The sequence below is a fragment of the Condylura cristata genome, unplaced genomic scaffold, assembly GCF_000260355.1.
Source record: "Condylura cristata isolate star-nosed mole 26May11 unplaced genomic scaffold, ConCri1.0 scaffold00008, whole genome shotgun sequence".
In the NCBI taxonomy this organism is placed as follows: domain Eukaryota; kingdom Metazoa; phylum Chordata; class Mammalia; order Eulipotyphla; family Talpidae; genus Condylura; species Condylura cristata.
This window is the reverse complement of record NW_004567109.1, coordinates 19,831,776-19,857,673: the sequence shown is the minus strand read 5'-3', so window position 1 is coordinate 19,857,673 and position 25,898 is coordinate 19,831,776.

The following is a 25,898-nucleotide window of genomic DNA, read 5'->3' as shown; positions in this document are numbered from 1 at the left end:
CTTCCAGTGAGGACTGGACGCAAGCCTCCTGGGAGCCACTGGGCCCCAGGAACAGGCCAACTCAGCCTCAGGATCTTTGAGGGGCCCCAGGAACCACCCCCAGGTCACTACAGAGGGTCACCACCCCCCAGGGGCTCATCCTGCCTGGGGACTGGGTATCTTCAGCCCCCACCCCCATTCACTGCTGCTGTTGTTGAGACCTCCTTTGAGTTTAAAGCCCTGCACCCTCCCCACCCCCCAAGCCCGTGCGCACCGTGCAGTGTTCCTCCACAGACAGGCCTGATTGATGACTCAGGGGGCTGTGGCTGCCGCAGGCCTGTTTTATGATGTCATTAGGCAGCTTCAGCGGCGGGAAGGAATCCCTCCTGACATCATAAAGGACTTGATATTTCGCTAATGTTATCTTGGCGGCGTGTCGCCCTGACATTTTCTCTTTGCAGCACTCCCCCCAGGACCAGGAGGTGTCTAACTACAGCCTGGAAAAAATGCAAAACAGACAAATGCACCCTCGGGGGACAGCGGGAGAAAGCTAATAGACCAGTCCCAGGCTCCCCACCCACGGAGGTGGTTTAGGTGGGAAGCATGATGTGTTTGTCAAAGGGGACCCAAGGCTGCCTTGCACTGCACCCCTCCCGTGGGCCGCTGTTCAGGAGGAACTCAGCCTGCTGCCCACGGCCAGCTGTGCAACTGGGCTAAGCCCTGACTCCCCCACCGGCACCCCTACCCACAGCACAGACCTTTGCAAAGACTGTCTTGGGCCCGCGGAAGGCCCTGAAGCTTCAAGGGAGGGTGGCAGAGCAGAGAGACTCCATCCCAGGCTGGGAACTGAAGCTCTAGACATCCCAGGGAGGCTGGCTGCCACGGTTCACAACACTCCGCCCTACACCCAGGAATAGTTTTGGGGCTCTGCCTCAGAACTGCAAGTGGTTTCCCCAGTCTGGAGCCCAGTGTCTTTAAAACACCAAGACCTGCTGCTTGTTCCGAGGCAAAATTTAGTTGGTGCTGGTGCAAATTCCTTGCAGGCGCTGGCAAGCAGACTCCAGCAGAAAGTGACCAATTCAGTTCCAGAGCGACTTGGGTGGCTCCGAGCTGGATGCACGGAAGATCCAACAGTCTTGGGTACCTCCTACACCCACCTCCATGAGGACTGTGGGTTAAATCAATCCAATTCCACCGAAGCAGCAATCACCCACCTACCCCGATCCCAGAGTCCTGCCCACTCTGCAGTATAGAAAACAGCCCCTGCTCACCACATCCAAAGGTGGGGTGCTCACTTCTTCTACCAGGCAGCCCTGCCTGTTTTTAAAGATTTATTTATTACGCATTCAAGAGCTGGGGTGCAGGCCAGAGGTGCAGGGATGAGCAGAGTCACCGAGGCAGAGTGGGGAGCAGAACAGGCGGATCCACTGAAATACACTGCTGAGGGGAGCAGGAGGTGAGACAGGAGAGGTCTGCTGCGCCATGTGCCCTGCATTTTGCCTCCCTGTGGTTTCCCTGAGGGCCCCAAACTCTGTCTCCTGGGCATGATGGGATGTAGCTGCTCCCTCCACCCCAGCTCTGCAAAGGTATGTGTAAACGTTCCCCATGCCCCCCAAGTGCCCAGATGGAGAAGCCAAGCTCGTGCTGTCATGCTAGAAGAGCACAGCCAGCTGCTTTACCTTGGGCTCAAGGCTAGAATGATCGCTCAACAGCATGCATTTCCTTTGCCACCCTGTGTATTGCATTTTATGCCATTGAACTTTGTTTGAGAAGCGTGTACAGGCCTCACCAGGCTATGGCATTAAAAATGGAGACTCCTCGACATTCTGTGGGGATGGAGTGGGGAATGGGATCAAAAATGGGGGGGGGGGGTGAAGTGCCCTGGACTATGGTGATGGCACATGGGTGACTTAGTGATTGGAAACCCGCAGGGATTACAATTGAGATGAAAAAAAAAATGTGAAAAATGATGTAAAAATAAACTTTTTAATAAAAAAAAAAAAAAATGGAGACTCCTCACAGCAGGAGTATAATGGACCAGGCGAGAAAATAATAAGAATAATGAACAGCCATATACCAGAGACATTTTGTGGGGGTGGAGTGGGGAATGGGATCAAAAATGGGGGGGGGGGGTGAAGTGCCCTGGACTATGGTGATGGCACATGGGTGACTTAGTGATTGGAAACCCGCAGGGATTACAATTGAGATGGGAAAAAAAATGTACAAAATGATATAAAAATAAACTATTATATTACTTAAAAAATAAAGAAAGAAAAAGAAGTACAAAATAATGTAAACATGGAGACCGGGCCCTCCTTGCTGGTGTAACGAGTTGGATACAGCACTGCAGCTGGCTGTAGCCACGTCAGTGCAAGTTCAGTCCTGGGTTCCAGAGCTGACCCCCATGGCGGCAGACCTCTCCTGACCCGCCCGCTGCCTCCCTCAGCAGTGGACTTCATCCATCTGCCAGCTCCCCACTCTGTCTCTGGTGAAGTCTCTCACCGCCCCGGCACCCCTGGCCTGTACCCCAGTTCTGTATGCATAAAAAAATAAATCTTTAAAAAAAAATGAAGACCCCAAAACAAATTTTTTTTAAGAAGAAGAAAAAGAACTCTGTTCTAGAATCCAGACAAGGCCCTCTAGCCGTGAATGCACTAGGTTTGAGGAGGCTGCATGTGCCTCCCAGCTCTGGAGAACTCCCGATCTTTGATGGCACTACTTTAAAATATATATATATAGGGCCCTCCCTTGTGGTGCAGCGGCTTAAAGCACAGCACTAAGAAGCTTAAGGCACTTCTGCATGAGTTTGATTCCCGCCTGCCCCGGAGGTGATCCACATGGTGAGGCAGACCTCTCCTGACCCGCCCGCTGCTCCCCTCAGCAGTGTACTTCATTGATCCATCTGTTCTGCTCCCCACTCTGTCTCTGGTGAATCCTCTAACCCTCCACATCTCTGGCCTATACCCCAGTTCTATATGAATAAATAAATAAATCTTTAAAAATAAAAAAGTCTTTATATATATATATAAGTATTTAGTTATTTAGTCAAGGCCAGACGCGTCTGAGGCGTGCCTGCACCACCGTGCCCCTCATGCGCCCCAGGTGACTAGAGCTCCAGCTCTGGGACTCCGGGATCTGAACTGAACCGGCCAGCTGGCAGACACTGGTGGCCCCTGGTGAGGGTCAAGCACCCCTCTGGCAGGGCAGGCAGAGGCAAACCCCAACCTGGCTTCAGGAGTTCTCACCACGAAGGCAGACATGCTCAGGCCACATGCCGCTGCCCACTCTTCCCACTGGGCCGAGTCTATATGCTGCCCCTGAGGCCCAGTCCGTGACTTACAGACAGCCAGCCCTCCCTCAACCATCCAGCACCCGCTGGCCCACCAGTCTGAGTGCCCTCTCGCCCCGCTGAGTGTGAGCCTCTAAAATGACCGGCTTAGCCTCGGACGCACTGTGCATGGAGACAGAAGGCAGAGTGTCGGGGAACAGGCAGCCCTGCCCCTGGCTAGCTCATGTCTCTGCCCAGGTGAGGACGCACACACGGGGCTTCCTCCTGAGCTGGCCGCGCCAAGCAGAAGGACCACAGGTGTCCGCGAGGCACTTCTCACCTCCCCCTACCTTGCAAGCGACCAGTCATGCTGAAGAAGCACCGCTCCAGAGCTGTAGAATAATAATTTGATTGTCCCCATTGGTAAACTGCCACTGCTGTGCTTTGGTGCCCTCCAAAATGGTGAGCAGGTCTTTCATTCACAAGCTCTACCTTACGTGGTTTGCCAGGCTCTGTTGCAGATGGTGGAAACAAAGACAAAAACCCTGCTCTTAAGGAGCCTACATGCTCTATGGGGAGAAACAAGCAACATAGAAAATAAAAGAGTACCATGTATGGTATGCCACACTGGAGGGCTGATCCGTGCCAGAGGTAAAGAAAGAGCAGGGTACAGAAAGATGGCGTTTGAGTAAATGCCTGAATGGGTAACCGGAGGAGCCCTGGGAGGTCTGGGGGAAGTGCATTTCAGCAAAGGACACAGCACATGCAAAAGTTCTGAGGCAGGAATGTAGCTGACACATCTGGGAAGCCACCGAGAGGGAAGCGAGATGGGGAGAAGAGGAAAGACCGCGACAGGGTGGGCCGTGGATCCTCCCGGGCTGGAGGCCGCTCTGAGCTTTGCTCCATGCAAGGCGGAGCCTCTGGCCGTTTGGCACAGGCTAGTAAAGTGATGCGACTTGGGTGTCAACAAGCTCCCTTTGCTGCAGTGTCAAAAACAGATCACCGGGGAAGGGGGTTGGGAATGGCGCTCAGTCCACTGCACACCAGCCACTGCTTGTATAGATCGGGAAACTGAGTCTCAGAAAGGTTGCACAGCCTGTGATTGAGAGACTGGACCCAGAAGTCCCCAAACCTAAAACCCAAGTTCGTCAACTCCATTTCAGGTTCTGCCAGGTCAGGATTCCAACAAGGAGAACATCGAGCCACAGATCCCAAGACAGAGGACAAAGTCAAGACAGCTGGGAACTTCATGCTAATTTGGAATTGCCCATAAAATGTCATCCTCGGGCCCTCCCTGGTGGCACAGTGGGTTAAAGCACAGCACTAAGAAGCTAAAGCCATTTCTACATGAGTTCGATTCCCGCCTGCCCCGGAGGAGATCCACATGGCGTGGCAGACCTCTCCTGACCCGCCCGCTGCTCCCCTCAGCAGTGTATTCGTTGATCTGCCTGTTCTGCTCCCCCCTCTGTCTCTGGTGAATCCTCTCACCCTCCACATCTTTGGCCTATACCCCAGCTCCATGTGAATAAATAAATAAATCTTTAAAAAAAAATGTCATCTTCATGTGCTTACTCTTTACATTAAAGCTCACATGATAATCACTGGTATTAGTGCTTTTATTTTCCTTAAAACAGTTTCCAATTTTTCGTCAATCTTTTTATTTTAAATCCCATCCAAAATCATCAGCGAAGGGAACAGACTGTAAGGAGAGGGGAAACATTTGATAATTGCAAGATGCGAGCTGGGACTCCTTGTTTCTTACCACTAGTCATCCCTCGACACTCACACGGTAGCGCGGCCGGAGGCCAGCCCTGGCCAGGGACTCTGCCCAGTCCTGGAGGCCAGAATGGGCGAGACATTACCAGCTGGCACAGGAGTGGAACCCTATCCAGGTGAGGCCTCCTGGGAATGACTCCAGCATTTGAGCAGGGAGTTCCAGCCGCGGAAGACTGGACTCTTGAGCACAGACAGAGGAAGTGCAGCCCCGATCCCAAAGAGGTTCTGCAGCAGCAGGAGAGACCATGAACAGGCCACAGAGGAGCCAGGGCAGAAGTACTCTGGAACCCAAACTGGCAGGCCTGGCAGGTGGAGAACCACCCACCATGCTGTGAAAGACCAGAGTGGGGGGTTCTCCTGAAGAGTAGGAAAAAAGCCACAGGTTCTCACTCTGCTCCCTACTGGAGTAATTAATTATAAATACCCAGTAGGATGCAATGATTTCTATTTAAAGAACTCCAGGAGAATGTGTGGCCTCTGTTTCCCCCACAGCAACCAAGGCCAGGTCTCCTCAAGTGAGTTTCAAGAAGGGAAGGAAGAAGTGAGGAGAGAAGGATGGAGAGGGGGAAAAGGAAGTCAGGAAGGATAATGCCAAGGAAGAATCGAAAAAGGGAAAGAGATGAGATAAGAAAAAAGAGAAAGAGCTAAGTACGTCCCTAAGGACAGACAGGTCTTTCTCCAGAGGCACCAGGCCTGGTCTTGTCAGGGGCAGCACCAGGGCCCCAGCCTCAAGAAAAGGGCAGGAGGGAGGGCCTGGAGCCGCTGCAGCCTTGCACACAGACATCCTGCTCACCTGGCACCACTGTGCCAAAGCCGACACCACCAGCCCCACAGGTAGGTGTGCATACCCAGGCGGCCGCCACCTCAGGGGCACGCCATGGACACACTCACCAGCGCGTGCATCTGGGCAGGCTGACCGGTGTATGCGACGCAACGTGGCAGGGGGGACACAGGGGGAGCAGCTGTGGCACCCAGCGGTGCTCACGTGGACACCAACAGAAAGGCACGACCCACGTCCTCTCGCTCTGACAGGTGTCAGGCGCACCAGTATGGCCACGCAGACGTTGAAAGACGTGAAAATGAGTGTCATGGACGCAGACAGATGCTCAGACACAGATGCTGACAGGTGTGGACATGCAGGAAGTTCTGAAGTGCAGAAGTGTAGTACACACATCGTACGCTGACGTCCAGGCCCGCCCCTCAACACATGCGTGTGCACGACACGAATACGCCTATTCTGATCAGTAATGCGTGACACCTATTTACAAGAACGTGTGCTCCCAGCTGTCTCCTCAGACGCAGGCACAGGAACTGAGGCCTGCTCACAGACATTGGCCAACAAGCCCAGGCATTGCCAGCACACACACGCACACACAGCTGAACTCACCTGAGCTCAGGACCTGGGCATCCAGGAGTCCACTGTCCTCACAGCCATGTCTTCCCTGCCCACTTCTGCCAGCTGCCAAGCTTTGGCTAGCTCCCTGGCACTCAGCACCCCCACCAGCCCTTCGTCTGCCCGTTGGCCATGGCCCAGGCCCCAGGCTCCAGGATGGCAATTGCTCCATTCTCCCAGGTGCCGACTCAGCCAAATTTCACACCCAGACATGGAAGCAGGCCAGTGGGGCCTGTTGCAGCGTGCTTGGGGCATCGGTGTGGGGGTGGCAGAAGAGCCAGGATCCTGTAGTGGCAGAGAGAAGAGCAGCCCCAGCTGCCACGCAGGCCTGCCTGGCTACACTGCAGACTGCCTCTTCTGCAGTCACCTACCCTCTGCGGGCCTCAGGCTCCTCTCCTCTGAGGTGGAAGCATGTGGCCGCCCCATTGACATGTCAATGAAATGGAGGCGTCACCTCCCAGATGACAAAGGGATTTTGCCTAACCTTTGTTTAATCTTCACAATAACCCTAAGACACAGGTTTTATTTTCATTGTTTTATACTAGGAAGCTAAACTTCAGACCGGTAAGTCATTTAGTCCAGGGAGCAGAGAAGATGGGAGCCCCAATTCCTGCTCCAAATTTCCTATCTTGTGTGGCCCATAAGTATGCAAGACATGAGATGCCAGAGACCAGTCACTTGCCCGCAGCAGACAACACTAGCCAACACAGCTGTGAAACCGCACTGGGCCTCAGAATCCTTAACACTCACTCCGGGAGCCATTCTTCACTGACCAGGGTTGGCCCACAGAGGAACCCGCTGGGGTCCTGTCATTACAGCCAACTCAGAGGGTGGGTGTGAAAATGCAATCAGATCAAGGGCAGAAGGCACTTTGGAAGAGCACAGCCATGTGCCTATCGAGGAATGGTTGGACAGCCTTCCAAGGCAGTTTCCTTTCGAGTCCTCCCCAGACTCACGACATGGGGTGCAGAGTCAGGAACAAGACCACTCGATCATTGCCCCCTTTCACGGAGGGTTAGACTGAGGCTTGGGGAAATCCTGATCCTTAGGGTCACACGACCACAAGTCAGAGGTGGGCTGAGGACTTAGCAGACTCCTGTTTCAGTGCTCTTTGAATATCCACAGTCCCAGCCCCACAGGCCCCGTCAGAGTGGGGGAACAGGGGCGCCAGGGCTAGGAGAGGAGCACCCAGTCTCCCCCCTGCAGAAAGGAATCGACCCTACAACTAATTGGTTCAGAGTGCTTCTTTTGACCCTAATTAGCTATTTGTCATGTCTCCATTTGCATACCAGAAAAGATGCAAATTTGCATATTTGTAAATGAGGCCGGGCCTGGATGTGGGTTCTGGAAGAGCTTGGCAGTTGCTGGCAGGCAGGGAGGCAGCTGGCTCTTGCCACTGAAGCATGGGCCGTGGAACGAGGAGATTTGGAAGACAGCTCCTTGGCTCAGGGCTGCAAGGTGCTCTGGAAGGGGGTCAGACAAGCCAGGCCTCCGCACTCCCTCCCCTGGGGCTGAGTGGCGGGTAAGGAGACTGGGTGAGCCTGAGGCTGCTATTTTGATTAGATGAAACAAGGGGGGGGGATATAAAGTAATTTCAGGACGCTCTGTGCTGGGAAGCCTTCTGTTCCCATCCTTGGATAGAATATGTAACACTTGCAAGGGGGGGCTGTCCCCCTCCACCTCACTAGATAGGAAAAGGTTTAGGAGGGAATGGAGGTCAGGGAGAAATAAGGCCTCTCTCACACACACAGGCACACACACACACACCACCTCTCTCCGACTCTCAGAGGAACCCTGCCCTGGTACACGCAACTACAATTCATTTACACACAGAAACAAACATACTCACACAAGCCTCGGCTCCCCCAGAAGCACCCTTACCTACAACCCCCAGACCCCTGAATGCGCACAGGCAGCTCTAACTGGAGAGGCACATTCACACATGCAGACATTCCCAGACTTCCCGCCACATATACATTCACGCCCTTACACACACACACACTCCAACACTTGAACATAGATGTAGGCATACAGACACACTGAAGCTGTGTGTAAATATTTACATACACACACACGAGACACACATGAGCACATCCTTGCTAAGACCCGATTCCCTGGCAAATTCTGGAAATTCTGACCCCTCTGCCAGAGTTTCTGGTGCCTCTTTGGGAAGAGACAAAGGAAGCTGGTAGCCATCCTTCCTGGTAGGGGAACAGGTGCATCTCTAGGGAAGCAGACCCCACGTGGGGAAGGGTTCCTTCCCTAGAAAAGCAATGACTAGCAAATGCCCTGGTGCCTTCTGGGCTTTGGTCTAGGGCTTAGAGCAGGGTCTGGGTGGGCCTGAACAAATAGGAGTGTTTTGGGGAGGGGGCGGCAAGAGTAGCAATGATGCACTAGCAGCCTCCTGGAGCAGGAGAGCATACGTGCACTGGGATTTTCACACCAATCAACGGGGGCAGTGTGGCCTGGGATGGCACCTTCCAGCACAGGGCATCAAGATGCCAAGCTCAAGGGGAGCCCCAGACCTAAAAGCGTCCTCACAATCTGGGCCCAGAGGCCCAGGGTCAGGGGCCAGAAGTCCCCCCCACAGCTCCCAATCCCCAGCACGCCTCCCCAGTGCCTGCACCTCAAAAGGCAAGCTAAATAGCTCTGTATTTGTAAATTAAATATAGCTGCACTCCAGCTTTCCAAATTGCTGGGAAGGAGAGAAGGAGAAAGAAAAGAGAGAGAGGAAGAGAAGAAAAGCTGCCGCCCTCAGGAAAGTCTGGCTGGTACAGATTGCCTGAGTCATGAATATTCATCTGGCGAATGAGGAGAGCGGGAGTTTGCATAACAGCTCCACCCACCCAACTGAAAGAAATGTCACCGCCTTTGCCAATAAAGTGCCAAAGGAAGCCGGTGGAGGCTGCCAGCCAGACGGTGCCAAACTGCTGACTTCCACTCCCAGGCATGGAGAAAGCACATTGTTTCCGGCCCAAGGAGCCGCCACTTGGGACTTGGGGAATGGAGCTGGCTGTTGGGAGGGAATCAGAAAGAAAAGTTTCCTTTGCCACCCACAGGAAGCCTGGTGGGCAGAGCCCCTGGGGCAACAGCCCTGCCCTGAACCCCTCAAAGGGTGGCCTCAAGGCTGCTGATAGAGGGCACCCACGTTGGGTGACCACCAGGGGCCTAGGTTTGAACAGCAGGCCGCCAGGTTACCCCCAGATGAAAACTCCATGCTTGGGACTCCTGTAAAGAAATGGCAAGAGGGAGCGTCTATCTGCTAGAGTCCAGATTTCTGCTAGGGACTGAGACAAGGGGGCTGACTTTATGTCACTTTGGGACCTAAAGGCCCAGAGTAATTAACCTTGACCCCACTGAACTCAGATAACTTCCCGCTTCAGGCCCCATTCATTCCCAATGCCAATCCCACTGGCTCTTATTCCACGATGCCTTCTCCAACCCCGTTCCCCAAGTCAGGGTCCATATCTCCATCCTTGGCACCCCCAGGCCTGAAACCTTACCTCCACGCCAGCCTTCCCCAGGCTGCTTCCTCCTCCGGGCATGGGCTGAGCCCAGGGCTGTGGCTGATCAACCTGCCTCTTCGTCCCTGCTCAGCACAAGATTCCGGAAGGCATCTTGGGGGATTTACTAAACAAAATCGCTGTCCTCCATCCATCCCTTCCTGGCCCCCTGGCCATAGCCAGCCTGTGTCCTTCCCACTGCCCTGAATGAAGCTTGTCGAGCCCCTGAGAGGTGAAGCCTCCTGGCCTGGAAGCTCAGTGAGATCAGGACAGGCACTGAGCAGCCTCCCATCCTCAGACACTCCCATTGCCCACGGAGACATCAGAGAGGTTCCAGCTTGCACAGCACCCCATCCTCACCGTGTGCCCACTCGGTGGCATGAAAACCCGCCTGCCTGCCCGCCAGTCTGCACAGCTGGCTCCCTCCAGTAATTACCTAAATGAATGGGAGAAGCAGAGCTGGAGAGAGGACGTTCTCTTAGTACAGAAAAGCAATTAGGGCTGTGGGCGTCTCCAGCTGCTGCTCCTGTTATGTAAAGTTTGGGATGTGTATTTGGGACTTAATGAGGATATTTATGTGTTCGCATCTTACCTTCACAGACTGTTCATTTCAGGCATCCCAAGTACTCCTGAGTCAACTACGCAGCAATACAACCTCCCAGGGAACAGCGTCACTCTCAGCAGCCGAGGAACCCCTTCTCCAGGTTCATGGAACCCCAGAAAACAATGGCAACACCCCCTGGAGCCTGGCTTCCATCTTCAGCATCCCCGAGAAGTCTTCACTCGGCTTGAGGCCTCCAGGGGCTGGAGCCCCACTACTGCCTCTTTCATGATTGAAACATCTGCTGTGCTGCAAAGTTCTTCCTGGAACTGAGCACAAATCTGCCTCTTCGCAACCTCCCCACATCAGTTCAAACTCCACCCCTGGGATCCTATCACTCCCTCTGCCCCAGGTCAGCCATCCTGCAGGAGGCAAAGTGAAGTCAGATTGAAAAACTTTAGGTGGTCCAATAAGTTTGGGAAAAGTCCACATGGACCAAGTTTTCTGGCTGCAGGATTTCTCAGCACCTCGAGTGTGCTTGCAGGCACCGAGTCGTGAATGCTACTCACAGCATCACTCTGTGGAACAGCCTCAAGAAAGGAGGGTACCAAGGACCATGTTTTTACACGGATGGCTTTGGCAGGCTCAGAGCGAACACCTAATTCCTTGGCCTGAGCTCCTTCGACGATTTCTGCAAGAGCAGGCGCCATTCCCGGGCTTCTCCCCAGCTGGGCCATTTGTCACGTGTCTGTGTTCCTCCACTGCTTCCGACAAGCTCTGGCCACTGAGAGTCCAGAAGAGCCTTTATCTCTCTCTCCAGGACACTATGGTCCTCTAACACCATCAAAACACCATTGGAAGCACAGCAGCTGCATCCAAAAGCCACAGTGAGACCTCACTTTCTGCCCACAAGCCGCAGACGGAACCCACGGGCAGATCTCTCGTGCCAGGTGTTCCAGACAATGGGGTGCCTGCTCTGCTGCCCCTGGACAGCCAGATGGTGAGCCCCCAAATACCACGCACCCGCTAGTCATTCACTCACAGTGGGGCTTTATTACAGCATCACCCAAAGCATCGATTTGTTCCAGCATCCAGTCCCCTGGAACTCCCATCCTGGCCCACACCTGCCCATCTTCCTGGGCTGAGACCACAGCCCACACCTGCACTGGGAGCCCTGGCCTTCCCTCTCCTGCACTTTAGTCACCCTTCCATGTCTTCCTTCTCATCACCCTGCAAGTATTCATTCAAGCCCAGGCATGGGAAACGGGTTCGCCTCACCAGTCAAATCCAATTGATTGCTAGCAGGCGCCCAGCCTGTTGAGCCGCCACAGGGCTCAGCAACATGATTAGTGATGCCTGTCAGGACTGGGGGGCCATCACGGGGCACAGGTGCCAGTTATTGCCATCCCTGAACAAGACTCAGTCCACTTACCACAAATTTGCTCCCCAAGGTATAACCCTTCTCTCTCCCACAACTCAACACACACACACACACACACACACACACACACACACACATGGTCCTGCTTCCCCACTGCTCTCCTGAGGTCACCAACATCCTCCTGTTTATCAAGTCCGGTGCCCTCTCCTGCTCTCAGGGCCTCTCCAACGTCGGACATGGTTGATCTTCCTCCGAAAATTCACCACACCCCAGGGAATTTCCAGGCACTCTGTGGCTCATAGTCCCTCTCCTTCCTGACATCTCATAAGTGGGCCTGTGCTACAGGGCCCATCCCAGCTCTCTTCGGAGCTAGTTCTGACCTACAATTATGTCCCTGGGGAAAATGTACCCCCACACCCAGCTGCGCCTCTCTGGTCAGCCTCCTAAGAGGCAGCCCCTCGGCCCCAGGGCACTGCTATCAGCCAAATGCTTGCTCCTTCCCCCACGTGCAACCCTCCCAGGTCCCAGGATCAAATTCCCCACCTGCCTCTTGTCCATCTTAGCCACAGTAATTAAATCACCACATGCTGATTCCTCTTATGTGATACTGATCCAATTTCCATAATGAAATAGCTTTAATATGTGTTTTATAAGGAGGATATGATATATTCTCCTTATTAAAAAAATGCCAATACTTACTTAAAAGTATGAAAAAGAAAGTAAAACTCACCCAAAATCCTACCACCCAGATATAAACACTCGTAGCATTTCAGTGAACAGCCTTCCAGACATATCTCTATGCATATATACACACAGAGATCTATGTATATAATTTTATAGACGAAGGATTGTATTATACATACTGTTCTCGCTGACACCTGCTTTTCCCTCTCAACAATATGTCATAGACATCTTTCTATGTCAATAAATAGAGCTCTACAAAAATTATTTTAATTACTCCATAGTATTCCATGGTACGTATGTATCAAACTTTAACTGGGTTCCTATAGATTGTTTAGAATGTTGTCAAGATTTTGCTCTCATCAACACTGCTATAATAAATATCTGGGTGTATAGAGCTCTTTGTCCCTTTCTGCAACTGTCTTTTTAGAATGAAATCCTATAAATGAGACTGTGGCAATAAGAGTATGCTGCCTCTAGCTTTGCCACCTCGCCCTTCAGAGAACGAGCATCGCAACTTCCTGTCTATGCTGACACTTCCCCTCTGTCTGTCTGTCTGTCCACACCTTCCCCAGTCCTCAGTTCCAAAGTTGGCCAATTCAGTGCAGGCAAATGACATTCATTCTTATTGGCATTGCTTAGACTATTCGTGAGAGTGAATGAAAATCTTTGCATTTTTTTTAATCATTTGTAATTACTTTCTTTGTGAATTACTGCGTGTGTCCTTTGCCCATCTTTCTAATGAGATGTTTATCTTTTTCTTAGAGTTGTAAGAGTTCTTTGTACAGTCAAGAGTAGATCAAACGTGTCGACCATATGTTTTCCCTTTTTTTTTTTTAGCTTTTCATGGTCTTGAAGGTCCTTATATTTTTTATTTTCATATGCCCAAATTTATCAATCTTTTCTTTCATGATTTCTGGATTTTATGTCATGCTTAGAAGGACCTTCCTCACCTTCAGGTAATCAAAACATATATTTAGATGTATCTGGTTTTCAAGGCTTCATCTTATTGAAGTAAGATAGAAAATTAGTCTATTTTGTAATGGCTTGTCCATTAACCCATTACCATTTATAAAATAAACAGTATATTCCCAAATTAATAGAAATGCCATTTTACCATATATGAAATTCTCTTAAATACTTGAATTCATTTTTGGACTCTTTACTCCTTCCCAAAGTTGTCTATTCTCTCATCAGAATTTAAGCTATTGCCCCTTTATAAAATACTTTAATATCTGTTGGAGTAAATATCATTTCTCTTTTTCAGAATTTTCCCATTCTATTTTTCATTCTTCCAGATCAGTTGCACAACTACTTGTCAAGCTATAAAAGGGGTGCGGGGGGTGGGAATACTAATTCTGTGAGGATCTTGATCAGGTTATGGTGATTTTGTACCTTCACTTAAGAAGACTTAGCAGCTTTATCGTATTCAATGTTTCCACCCCAGAAATAGACACGTCTTATTCACTTATGTTTCAGAACAGCTTTCTGGGTTCCTTCATATAAACTCTATGTGCTTCTTATGAAGATTATTTCCAGTTATTTTGTGTTACTGTTTTCTTCTTGATGCTGTGAGTGAAGCCTTTTATTTTACCTTCTAGATAGTCATTTTATAAATAGAAAAGCTATTCCATTGTGTATACTGTTTTGCTACTGGCCACTTTACCAAACTATGTTTTTTCCAATTGTTTTCAGGAAATTGTCTTGCATCTTCCAGATAAATAATCATCTTACCTGCAATTATGATTATTTGCTCTCCTCCCCAATATTTATACTTTCTCTTTCATCTTCTTGTCTAATTTAACCGTCTAGAATATTAGACAAGAGTGTTTTTAGAAATATTGACAGCAGAGTCTATGTCGTGACTTCAGTGAGAGCCTACCCTGAGGTCACCAGCCTAACGTCTATTATTCCCTCCCTTGCACCTCTTCAAGCTGAGTTCCTGTCACCCAGGCTCCCACAAATGTGAGGACTAAGGGTACAGGGGTGAAGGCAATGACCTGTTTTCAGGTCCCAATGCCATTTAATAGCAATATGTCAAATCAAATGCCTCAAGATCAAAACTTGCTGTGTTTGTTTCTTTAAGGGTTTATTTCTGGATGAATGCACCATAGTCGTGCACACACTCCATACAGTACCAGTAAATGACAATGCTTATCTAAGTCCCCCTTCTCCCTATTGAACCTACACCCACTCTTAGGATGATCTCCCCCAAATACCACAGTGTTCACAGGGTTCCTCTCTTCTGCTCATGAATCATCCATCTTCCCCAGTACCTACAGAATCAAGTCCAAATTCTTAAACTTGAGTCTGTGTCCTTCCATTACTCAACCCAAACCACCTGCCAGCCTTACCTCCTGCTGCCCACACCCCTGCCGGCCCTTCACTCCAGCCGAGATGCTGTCCTCACTTGTGGCCACAGGTCTCCACTCCCCACACAGATCTTCCCATCAGCCCCTGTATCCGCTTGTATTTATTTACTTACATACACCCAGAAGCATGTGGGCAGGAACACTCACACGGACATACTTACAGGGACACACGGTCACACACACACAGGCCACCTGATACCAACAAGATACCCACCACCATCCACTGTACCTCCAGCCGCTTTACTGCTTGTAACCTTATTCCAGGTCTCAATGTCCACCCCTTGTATCAGCACTTAGTGGCAAGTAAAACAAAAGTAAAACCCAAACTGGTTTAATAAAATGGATTTATTAGAATCGTCCAGACGCAGAAGGGTTCAGGCAGTTTGGTCAGGGCTGGGAGGCTATTTCTCTGCAAGTTTCCAGGCTTTTCCCACCGCTCCCATTTCAGTGGTTCAGTTACACTCCTAGTCGCCAAAATAGGGCGCCTGGCTCCTCGACTGAGTCCAGACAGACATCAGGTGTGTTTCACTCGCCATGGAACAAAGATTCTGAATTTCTGTCTGATTGGACCAACTGAACCAATCCCTGCAACCAAGGGAAAGGGTGTGCTGATTGGCTCAGAACCAACCGAAATGCCAAGGTGGGGGGGGGTGGACGGAGGTGGCTTGTCTTGACTGGCCAAAATCAGGACCCAAGTCCAGAGCCACTCTATTGGAGATGGATGGGTGTTGGCAAACTCAGTAACACAACAACCTCCTCTTGGGACGCTAAATCCAAATCAAGCCCTAGACCTCCAATAATGCATCCTCTGCTGTAGCTTTCAGAGCCTTTACCCCCTCACGCAGCAAGCAGTAAGTCCAGCCATTGGAAACTATGTCAGTCGTTTGTCCATTTCCCCAATTAATAATTACAGGACTAATTGATGCCTACACTCTATACAAGCTAGCCTGTTTGATCTTCACAACAATCCTGAGGCTCAGAGAGGTTAAGCAACTCGCCCTATGTCACACAGCCAGAGTTGACATTGTCCCAGAGGCCCCTACAGCAAGTCCTCTCTCTTCTCTCTCCTCTCTCTCACTCTCTCACACACACACACTTCCTCTTCCACAGCCCTATTCAGTCCTGACCAGATGATACAGGAATGCCCAGGGTACCCCCTCCTTTGCCCACTTCACCGCAATTTCCAGAGCTCGTAAGACTTCCTCCCAAAAGTACAGAGAAAGTTTCTTGCCAGACAGCAGTTTCTAAGATTTGTGTGACAAGGCTGGGTAAAATTCAAATGACTCTGGGTGATTTAATCTGCTTGGGGCCGGGGTGGTAAATCAGTGCAGCCCAGGCTGCCACGGCCGCCCCAGAAACCCACGAGCCGAGCTGATGATAGGAGTTGATCTGCAGATCTGCAGGTGAGGCCCTGAAGCGTGAACTGCAGCCTGGGAAGTTTCCCTCCGCTGCGCTCAGAATACATTTGAAGGGTCCTACAGCCTGCAGCCTCTCCCGGCCTACATGTTTCACCAGAAACATCTTTCCCAGGGACACAACTCCAGTTCTTCCTTCCCCCTGCGCTCCATGTCAGAGCCAAGCCCCAAAGCCGTGCTGGACCTTCTCCGGGAAGGAGACCCACGTCGGTCAAGCTCTCACTGAAACTGTGGCTCGATGCCAGGTCCGTGACACCCACACACCCATTACCTCATTTCATCTTCACAACAACTTGATGAGGGAGGCATGTCCATCCTCAGTTTACAGGTGACTTAATTGAGGCTCAGAACGATTAAATTACTTGCCCAGGGTTATTACATAGCCAGCGGGAGGCAGAGCCAAGATTCACTCTGGGATTCCTAAGACTCTAAATCCTCCTCCTTTGACTCCACCTGCCTCAGGAGACCAAGGAGGTAAGAAGATGGCAGCTTCCCTCGGAACCACACTGCCTGAGAAACGAGAGGGAGCAGCCCCTGGCGGAAGGGACGCTGTTGCTCCCAGAAAGCGAACAAAAGCTTCTCCTAGACACAAGGCAGAAGCAAGGAGAGAGGCTCACGCCAAGCAGTGTGTCTTGTGCCTGGTGTTCAACATCCCTCATCCCAAACAGAAGTCTGTAAGCAGGCACAGGATGGTAAGCATTTTACAACAAGCAATCTGGAAGAACAAAAGAAACCCACGGGGAGCATTTGCCAATGTCAGTGGTGTAAATACCCCCGCAGGGGTCAATTTTGAGCTGCCAGTGGGATGTCACTGAACAGGGAGTTGGGGAAAGAGACCCTCCTCCGGTTCCATAATGCAGTTGGCTCTCACACCCCCACAGCTCTGCCTGGAAGGGAGTTTAATCAAACCCACTTGACAGATGAGACCATACAAAAAGATACTCGGGCTGAAATCTGTTGACAGCTTACTAACGTCCACATTCTATCCACAATTTCACCTTCCCTGAAGCAGAGATCCTACTGGAGGCCACCATACTCAGCTCTAATCTTTGAAGGAGGATGAACTCCTGAAGGCTAGAGGACAAGTGGGTGAAATTTCAGCAGATTGAGGTCCAGCCTAAGGAAGAACTTTCTCAAGTTCCCTCTAGACTGACAGCGCAGGAAGGCGGGATCCAGCTGGGCCTGGCACATGGCAAGGATGGGAGGGGGCGAGGGAGGCAGGAGGGAGCAAGGAAGGAGAGAGAAAGAAGGGAGGGAGGGGGAGGGAGTCAAAAGGGAAAAAAAGAAGAAACAATCACATACATGTGCATATTCCATGGGTACCTCAAGCTCACCAAATCCAAAACTGGACTTGTCATCTTTCCCACTGAGTTTCCTACCTCATTCCTCCTGAGTTTCCTACCTCATGAATCTCACCAGCCCTTGCTTCTCCCTCTTCCTCACTCCTCCCATCCAATCCATCACCAGGTCCCATCTATCTCGCTCCTAGTTCCTCTTGAGCAGACGCTGTCCTCTGCATTCCCTCGCCCCTCCCCTGGCACCACCACCTCCCCTGAGCTAAGACCAAGGCTCCCCGCTTAGAGCTTTCAGCACTTGACCTTGACCTCCGCCACTCACAGCCCCTGTCAAGCCCACCATCGACAAAGCCACCAAAGTCACCTTTCGGAATTGAAACATGTCCTTCCCGTCACCTCAGTGACTTCCCAGGACCAAGAGGATGGAATCGAAGCCTCTTGGCCCTCCAGAGTCTGCCCCATCTCCCTCTCCTGTTTGAGCACTCACCTCTTCCTCACCCCAGGCAGTCTTGATTCTTTGTCTTGGTGGCGACCGCCTCGTCCAGCTCCCCAATTTTAAGAACAGAAAGCCTAAGGTCCAGAGAGAGAAAGGAGTTTACCCAAGATCACACAGCAAACACCAGGCATTTGCCTTCCAACCCAGGGCTCTTTCTTTGTATCACATCCTCCAAACTGATCCCCTACACTGTGCACCCCACATCCACCCATACATCCTCACCACAGCCATCACTACCCCACCCTGACATACCTCCTCACACCCCGCTTTTGCTCACAGTGAGGGGAGGTCATGCCCTCAAGGCCATCCACCTTTCAGGGCTTCCCACCTCCCAGAAGCCCATCCTGGTTATCCAGCCAGAGTCACCCACACCCCTAGTCTTCCCCCAAACCACCCATGTTTGTCAGAACCCAGCAACTGGGTCTTGGCTCCCTCACAGCAGTCAGTGTCTCCCTCTGTCTGGCCAAGTAGGGTGCCCACTCCTCAGAGCTAGCCAGTGCTAGCTCCTCACCTCTCTTCTCCTCTTCCTTTCACATTCCCATGTTCTATAAACTCTTCAGGATAAAAAAAAAATAGCAAAGAAAACATGCCGTGTGAGGTCAAAGCCAGTCCTGTGACCTTCACTTGTTGAGCCTCTGCTTCCTCATCTCTGCCATGGGTCCTGTCCCCTAAGGGCTAAAGGAGCTCACCATGTTACAAGCCAGCCTGCAACATGTTAGGGGGTGCCCTGCCCCCCGCCTCTCTTGGGTGAAAACCCAAGACACTTGGGAAGATGGCTCCTCTGATGGGCAGACTCGTGAACACTTTCCCTCATCCCTTCCTCAACAGGCTATGAGCAGCCTGTGTGCAGAAACATGGGGCGCATCCAACCCCCCTTCCCCACCCCCAACAATCTGCTTTAACCTTCCTATCACAAATGCCTTGTTTATTTCAATATCATCCGTTTTACTTTTCCGTTTGTGAAAAAAATGACAAAAACAGATTTAAGAGGAAAAGAAGTGTTTAATGAGTAAAACTGTCTGCAGCCCTGTTTCTTTCTCAGGAAAAAGTGGCTGTGATTCTGGCAGAAGAGAGGGAAGCTCAACAGCTTCACTTCTTTGCAGCTGCCAGAAGAAGTGCATTTCAGAGTGGAACAGAACCTACAAATTCAACAGTGCATCTCCCGCCAGCCGCTTCCTGTGCCGCATTCAGCTTGGCAGGTGACACCAGCTGGAGCAGGCTCCAGCCTCGAGGTCAGCAACTGCAGGCACTGCTGCTGTGCCTCAGGCCTGGGCCCCACCCGGTGGCAAACCACAGGCCACCAGCACGAGGAAGGAGACAGCTAGAAATGAGTGAGTGCGTTTGACCAGCAGCCAGAGACCAGACCCAGTCCCCAAAATTCAGACACCAACACTTTCCAGTCCCCAAATGAGGGCACTTTGGCACAGAGATCAGATCAAACAAAAGTCAGAAAATCGGTGGCTTCTTCACTACCTCCAAGGGTATCACTTTGGAGGGCTGCCCTGGATGCAATCCAAGGGGCAAAATCTGCTTCCCTAAGAACCCCCTGACGCCCCCCCCCAAAAAAAAGAAAGAGAAGAACTGGGAACACATGAACTAACACCTGGCCTTCGTCGATGTACAGTAGAGGCTGCCGCAGGGTACAGAGTGGGCCGGGCAGGACAGCGCGCTTCTTCCCTTGACCCAAAGTCCGTGCGCCCATTAATGTAGCCTGTGAATGCAACTGAACTTACTGACCCCTGAGCTCCTAACTTCCTTTCTGGTGAGGTGTTGCTCCTCTCTTAAGATTTTTCCTGCAAGTCGAGATGGGCTTTATGTCTGATATTTCGTTGTACTAAATCCCCTATTTGCTCTGACCTGTTGGAATCTTTCTAGAGCCTGATCCCACTGTCCACCCTTATCTTGTTCTGCCATCTCCTGCTATCACAGGCCCACACCCTGAGTCCTCTTCTGGCTTCTTGGCAGATATATTGATCAGAACAGGGTGGACGGCAGAGCTCCACACACCTCTAAGGAGCCATTCCCTGGCTCTTAATCCATCATGCCCTCAAGAGTCTTGAGTGACCCTATCCAGTGTCTTACGAGGCAGCATGAGACGGTAGCAAGAGTCAGACAGATCCAGGCTTACAGCCGAGTCCCACTGGTCTCGGGCGAGTCACTTAACTTCCCAGAGACTCAAATGCCCAGAGGTAGGACAGACACTGTCATATCTAGTACACAAGCCGCTGAAGATTCGAACCATGTGTGAGTCCCGGCACAGAGTAGGTCTCCACGCTAGCCCATTCCCTTCATCCACCAATCATCAAACTGCCAAGAGTCCAAACGATTTGCCTGAGCTTGGTGAGATTTGCCTGGCTTCAGGGATCCTGCCTTCGCTGTTAAGAGGCACAGATTGCAATCCTCTTACTGGGTCCTCGTGCTGATTTACAATCCAGGCAAAACCCCACATCTTTTCCATGTGAATTTCTATAAAGACTAACTTTCCTTCCTGGACATGTGCTGTTTTATTAATAAAAAAATAATTACAGTAATAATAACAGCTTAATCCTTTCAAGCCCACTGTGAAATTGATATCTGTATTTTGCTTATGAGGAAAGAGGTTGCAAGAGGTTTTAGGACCATTCCAAGGTCACACATCTGGACGGCACATTTCATTTGACTTGGAACACCCCTATCTCCACAGTAGGCAGTGTTTCCTCAATGTTAACCTAATGGAGGGACTTTTTCTGTGGCTCACCCACATTTGTCTATTTGGCCTCAGCCCAGCACTAACTCAGTTGGGTACCTTTTGGGTCGCAATACTGTCACCCACAGGGGTGGCCTCTCTCAGTCCCCACCTCCCAGCAGCTCTGTGTCAAGCTGACACAGGTCCCACTGGGATCAGTGTTTCTCATCTTGGTCCAGAGACTGATCTCCATACACATCCTAAGCTTGATGCCCTGGCCCTCATCTTGCCCACAGCCTAAGGAAGAAGTCAGCCTGGACCTTCTTCCCAACCCTTGGTCAGGGCCCAGCCACAAGCTGCAAAACTCTGATGCCTCTGAACTGATGGCAGCCTCCTGAATCTCCAGTGGCGAGATCTCCAGGATGCTGAGTCCAGCCACCCAGCCTGGGTATCCCCCAGCTCCAACTACCAGCTTTGCCCACCTCCTGACTCCCCCCAGCCCACTGGTCAGACTGGCCAGCAGGTTGAGGGAATCCCCAAAGCCTGGTACCAGGTCTCCCCACAGGGAGAGAAGGGCATAGGCCCAGGAAGATGCCAGGGCTCAGGCTCAGGGTCATGGCCACCAAGGGGGCAGCCAGTGAAGGACAGGACTCAGAGGATGCCATCAAGGGCCTGTGCACAGCCCTTGGCGATGTCCTGGCAGAATGCCAAAACCGGAAGCCTCATCAGAACATCCCCCCAGCCTCAGAGGACAGCACGTGGGAGCAAACCCCACCCTCCTCCCAAACATTCATCCTCACAATCTAAAACATAGTGCTTGACAAGCACACCCCACTGGCAAGCCCATGTACACAAAACACCCTCGGTGCGCAGACAGCAGCCCACCCATCCAGTCACTAAATATTGATTAAGCACCCACCACATGCCAGGCACTCTTTAACCACATAGGAATCAGCAGTGGCCCAGCTAAAGGAAGAGCCCACCCTTCCGGGGGGCTCTCATTTTAACGGGGACACCAGCAATGAAAATTAACTTAGTAACATGTAGGGTATTGGGAGATACAAAAAAAGAAAAGTGAGAACAAGAGAAGGTGGGTAAGCATGCTTGGGAGGGACAGAAGGCAATTCTAGGGCTCGAGATCTCCTTAAGTGGCCTTTAAGGGCTCAGGGGCTCTGGCTTCAAACTGCACATCTCTGGGCACTTCCCATGGCGCCCACATTAAGGTAGACGCTCCCATCACAAATGCCCAGAGACTGACTCCAGCAAATAAACTCCAAGAACCTAGAATACCCCTGACAGAAAGGCTGAAAAGTGGAACCCCAGGAGTGGGTGTGATCAGGGGACCCCTCAGCTTCTTTCTTTCAGTTTCTTTTTTCCTGTTTCTTCCTTCTTCCCCCATTTACTGTCTAAACCTACATCTATCCTTCATTTTCTCCACCCTCTTCCCTCAGACCCTAAAGTCTGTTCTTCTACCCTCATCAAAACTGCTCCCCTTTCTTAAAAAGCAGCCTTCTCTTCCCCTGATTTCCATACTTTAGCTGCACCTAGGGGGTGTCAACTTGTGCTGATCCATTTATGATTCAGGAAGAAAAAAATGTGACACTTGAGTTAACTCTTGGAAGTGATAAGGTTATTCATTCGTTCATTCATTCAATAAATATTTATTGACTATCCACAATGCTACTGTGTGCCTAAGATTGTTCTAACGGTGAGGATTCAGACATCAACAAAACACCTGAAGCTTGTGGGGTTTAGTTTCTGGCAAGAGAAAGCATATACTAAATAAATGGAGGAGATTCAAACAGAGGAGTCAGACGTGGCTGGGGTGGGGGGTCAATTGCAAGCAAGAGTGACCGCTCTCTCGCCCCCACCCTCGCAAAGCACACCCCCAGACCATTCCCAAACTCACTAGCACACACACTCACACCAGACTCAACACAGATTCGGTTCCTCTATGATGTGAAAAATACGTGCACACCAACCACCCACACACACACACATGCACGTACATACAAAACACAGCTACGCATGAACGCATGTGTGTGCATACACACATGCAGGCGCACACACAAGCCCAACGTACTTAAACCTCAGAAAAACACACCCTCATGCTCATACAAAGAGTCTGGAAAGAACTGGCAGCATCTTTAGCAGCCAAAGAAACGAAGACCAGAGAGGAGCTCACCTGAGCTCAGCAGTGGGTCAGTGGCAGAGTGGGCAGGGCAGGACCCCCAGGCCAAGTCCATGCCAGTGCCCTTCCCCAGCTCATAGACCATCAGCCCAAGCACTCAGCAGACGCCCACACTGGGCGTCCACCCTGCAGGAAGGCACAGATCCGCGCACGGACACACATGTTCACACAAAAACACAGACCTCATTCCCCTCTCCCAGGCCCAAAGGTGGATTGGGAGAACTTCTTGCAATTTCAACATTATTTGTCCACTTCACCCTCTTCTACCCACCCCTTGGCCCCCCTGCCTCCAGCCTTAACCTGTGGCCCTTGGGTCCCTGGAAGGTAAGCGTGTGCATATAAATGTGCCATGTATGAATGTGTTCATGTGTGGTTTGACAACGGGGTAGGCATGTTCATACATGGGGCGCTGAGAGTGTGTCAGTAACTTTACGTGAGTGTGCAGGTATGTGTCTGTGTGTGCACATGTCTGTGCCCGCTCCCAGGAAGACAGAGAAATTCATCATCTAAATCCCGCTTCTCAGGGGGAAGAAAGCAAAGCAAAGTTCAGGTTTAAATCACACCACCACGGGCAGGAGGGGTCCCCTTGCCTTACATGATTATCTGCGGTGCGCAGCGGAACGGGCTGGCAGGCAGGAGGCAGCAAGCAGCCCGCCAGCAGGGAGTCATTTGTTGTCTCCAGGCCCCTGGGACCTGCTGTGGCTGCTCCAGGAGCGGGAGACTGGAGCGCAGCAGCAGCGACAAGCACACGCCTGTCCCAGGTGCTGGGGGTGGGGAGGACAAGGGCTGGCGTCAGGCTCCAAACTCCTGTGCGACAGAAAAGCAAACAGGCAAGCACAGACCAGACAGAAGCCCAGACACTTCTTGGCCAGGATGCAGGGAGAGGGTCCAGGCCAGGGGCAGCCCCCAGCCTGCCTACCTCTTCTCTGGCCAGGAAAATATCCTGAAGCCTCCGGGAAACCAGAACCCCAACATCCTGTTAGCCTTGACGCCTGGCGATCGCCTTCCCCTCCTCTTCCTCTGTGCCCCTTTCTCTTTGTTTCCATGTGCTTGTGCCTCTTGTGCTTTTTCTCTCCCCGTCTCTAAATCCTTTTCTCTCTTTGGGTCTGATCATCTGGCCTTCTCTCTCCCGCCGCCCATCTTGGAATTTGCTTCTCAAGTCCAAACCTCGACACCTCCTTCTGCCAACCTGTCACCTGTGGCCTTTTGGTAGGATGTCGCACACCTCCAGGGCTCCTGACCCACACCCGTGGGAGGAGGTGTCGCAGGGGAGGGTGCTGGGCTGGTAGGGTCAGGCTTACAAATCCCATTTTGCAGATGAGGAAACAGCCCGCAGAGGCTGACAGATTTTCCCCAAAGCATACATCTGGCATAGAATAAAAAACTTTAGTTCGCTTATTACCTGACCCACCCCAGCTGCTCTGCATCACTAGGCCTCCCCAGTAGCCCACACCCTAAAATGAAGAGAGGTTAAAGACCCGGTGCCACAAAGAAGTACATCCCTCCCCCACTCACCCACCCCCACCCCCCGTCGGGCCACTGAAACTGCCTTCCGCTCACTGAAGTTCCCAGGAAACAGAAGGGCTGGGATGTGGGTTATGGAGCCGCTCTGTGTGTCCTCCCCAGGACACCCCAATTCAGCCCTGCTCTCCCCTAAGTGTGAAGTGTCTGTGCACATCCCAACTCCCCTGGCCCACCTGGGAGCCCACCAACGGGCTCCTGTCAGTCTCCCCGTCTGTACAATGGGGTGACAGTGCGGTTTGCCCTGCTAGAGACAGGCAGCAGCTCCTCTCCCTCGGGACCCTGATCCCCAGCAGGTCTAGACTTGCGCCACCAAGAACCCGTGGACACCTCTGGAACACCGCTGTGCTTCCCAGGGCCCACACCTTGACCACATGGACAGCTGGGCAGCAGCCCCACACCAGGCCCAGGCAAGGGGACCATGGGCAGCGCCGCCAGCTCAAGACGCCTGCGGCCCCCACCGGAGAGGGAGACGGCGGCCCCAACGACCCGCCAGGGCCGGCCCATTTTCCTTTCTTTTCATTGCCGGCTCCGCGAGCAGTTATAGAACCAGGTCTCCACAGAGTAATTTACTGGCAGAATCTCTCCCAGAATCCAGCTTGAAACCAAGCTGTAAAAACAGCTTCGAGTGTAAATAATTCATGCAGACAATATGACTTTTTTATGTAAATTCGGTGCATTAACCCTCTATTATAATGATGGACGACAGATAGGGGCGACGTTGCCTTGGTAAGAGCTAATGGATGGCCGCCATAAATTCACTGCACATTTTATTGTGTTGCTGGAAATTGTGCCTTCAGGCAATGCTGTTTACTTTTATGTAAAACTCTAGGTTCCCTAAATATTACAAATATTTTACATCCAGCTCCTCAGCATTTGGGCTCTGCCCACAAATCAAGCTTTCTCCGTGTGAGTTGTAATTAAAGGTTTGTTGTTTTTTTTTTTCCTGGGACAATTATCTCCAACTATAAAGAGAAATATTTTTCCCCTTTAGATGTTCCGTCATTGACTTATTAACAAATCCTTTGAAGGAGGAGGTGGTGAGCCACTCGCTTCGGTGCTTGGCACAAGAGGGTGGGCAGAGAAGAAGCGCTGTGGGTGTGAGGCCTTGGTGGCTGGCTTTTATGTCTGGCCGCCACTCCGGTTTATTTACACATATGATATTCTGGGCCTTCCTCCCCCCTCTTCCTTTCTATAATTCATGACCACTTTAGCAGGGTAATTTCTGCAACCACCTTTGCAAGAGGTTGGCCCCTCGAAAGTCCCCCTGCCCGCTCTCCTCTGGGGACGCAGATGACTGGGCCTGGTGCCTGAGAAGGTCAGAAGCGGAGGCCTGGCAGCTGTCTGCCGGGACACAGGCCGATTCAGGCCTTCCTTGCCCCCCACGGGCTCCTGTGGCCTGAACGGAAACTCCAGGCTTC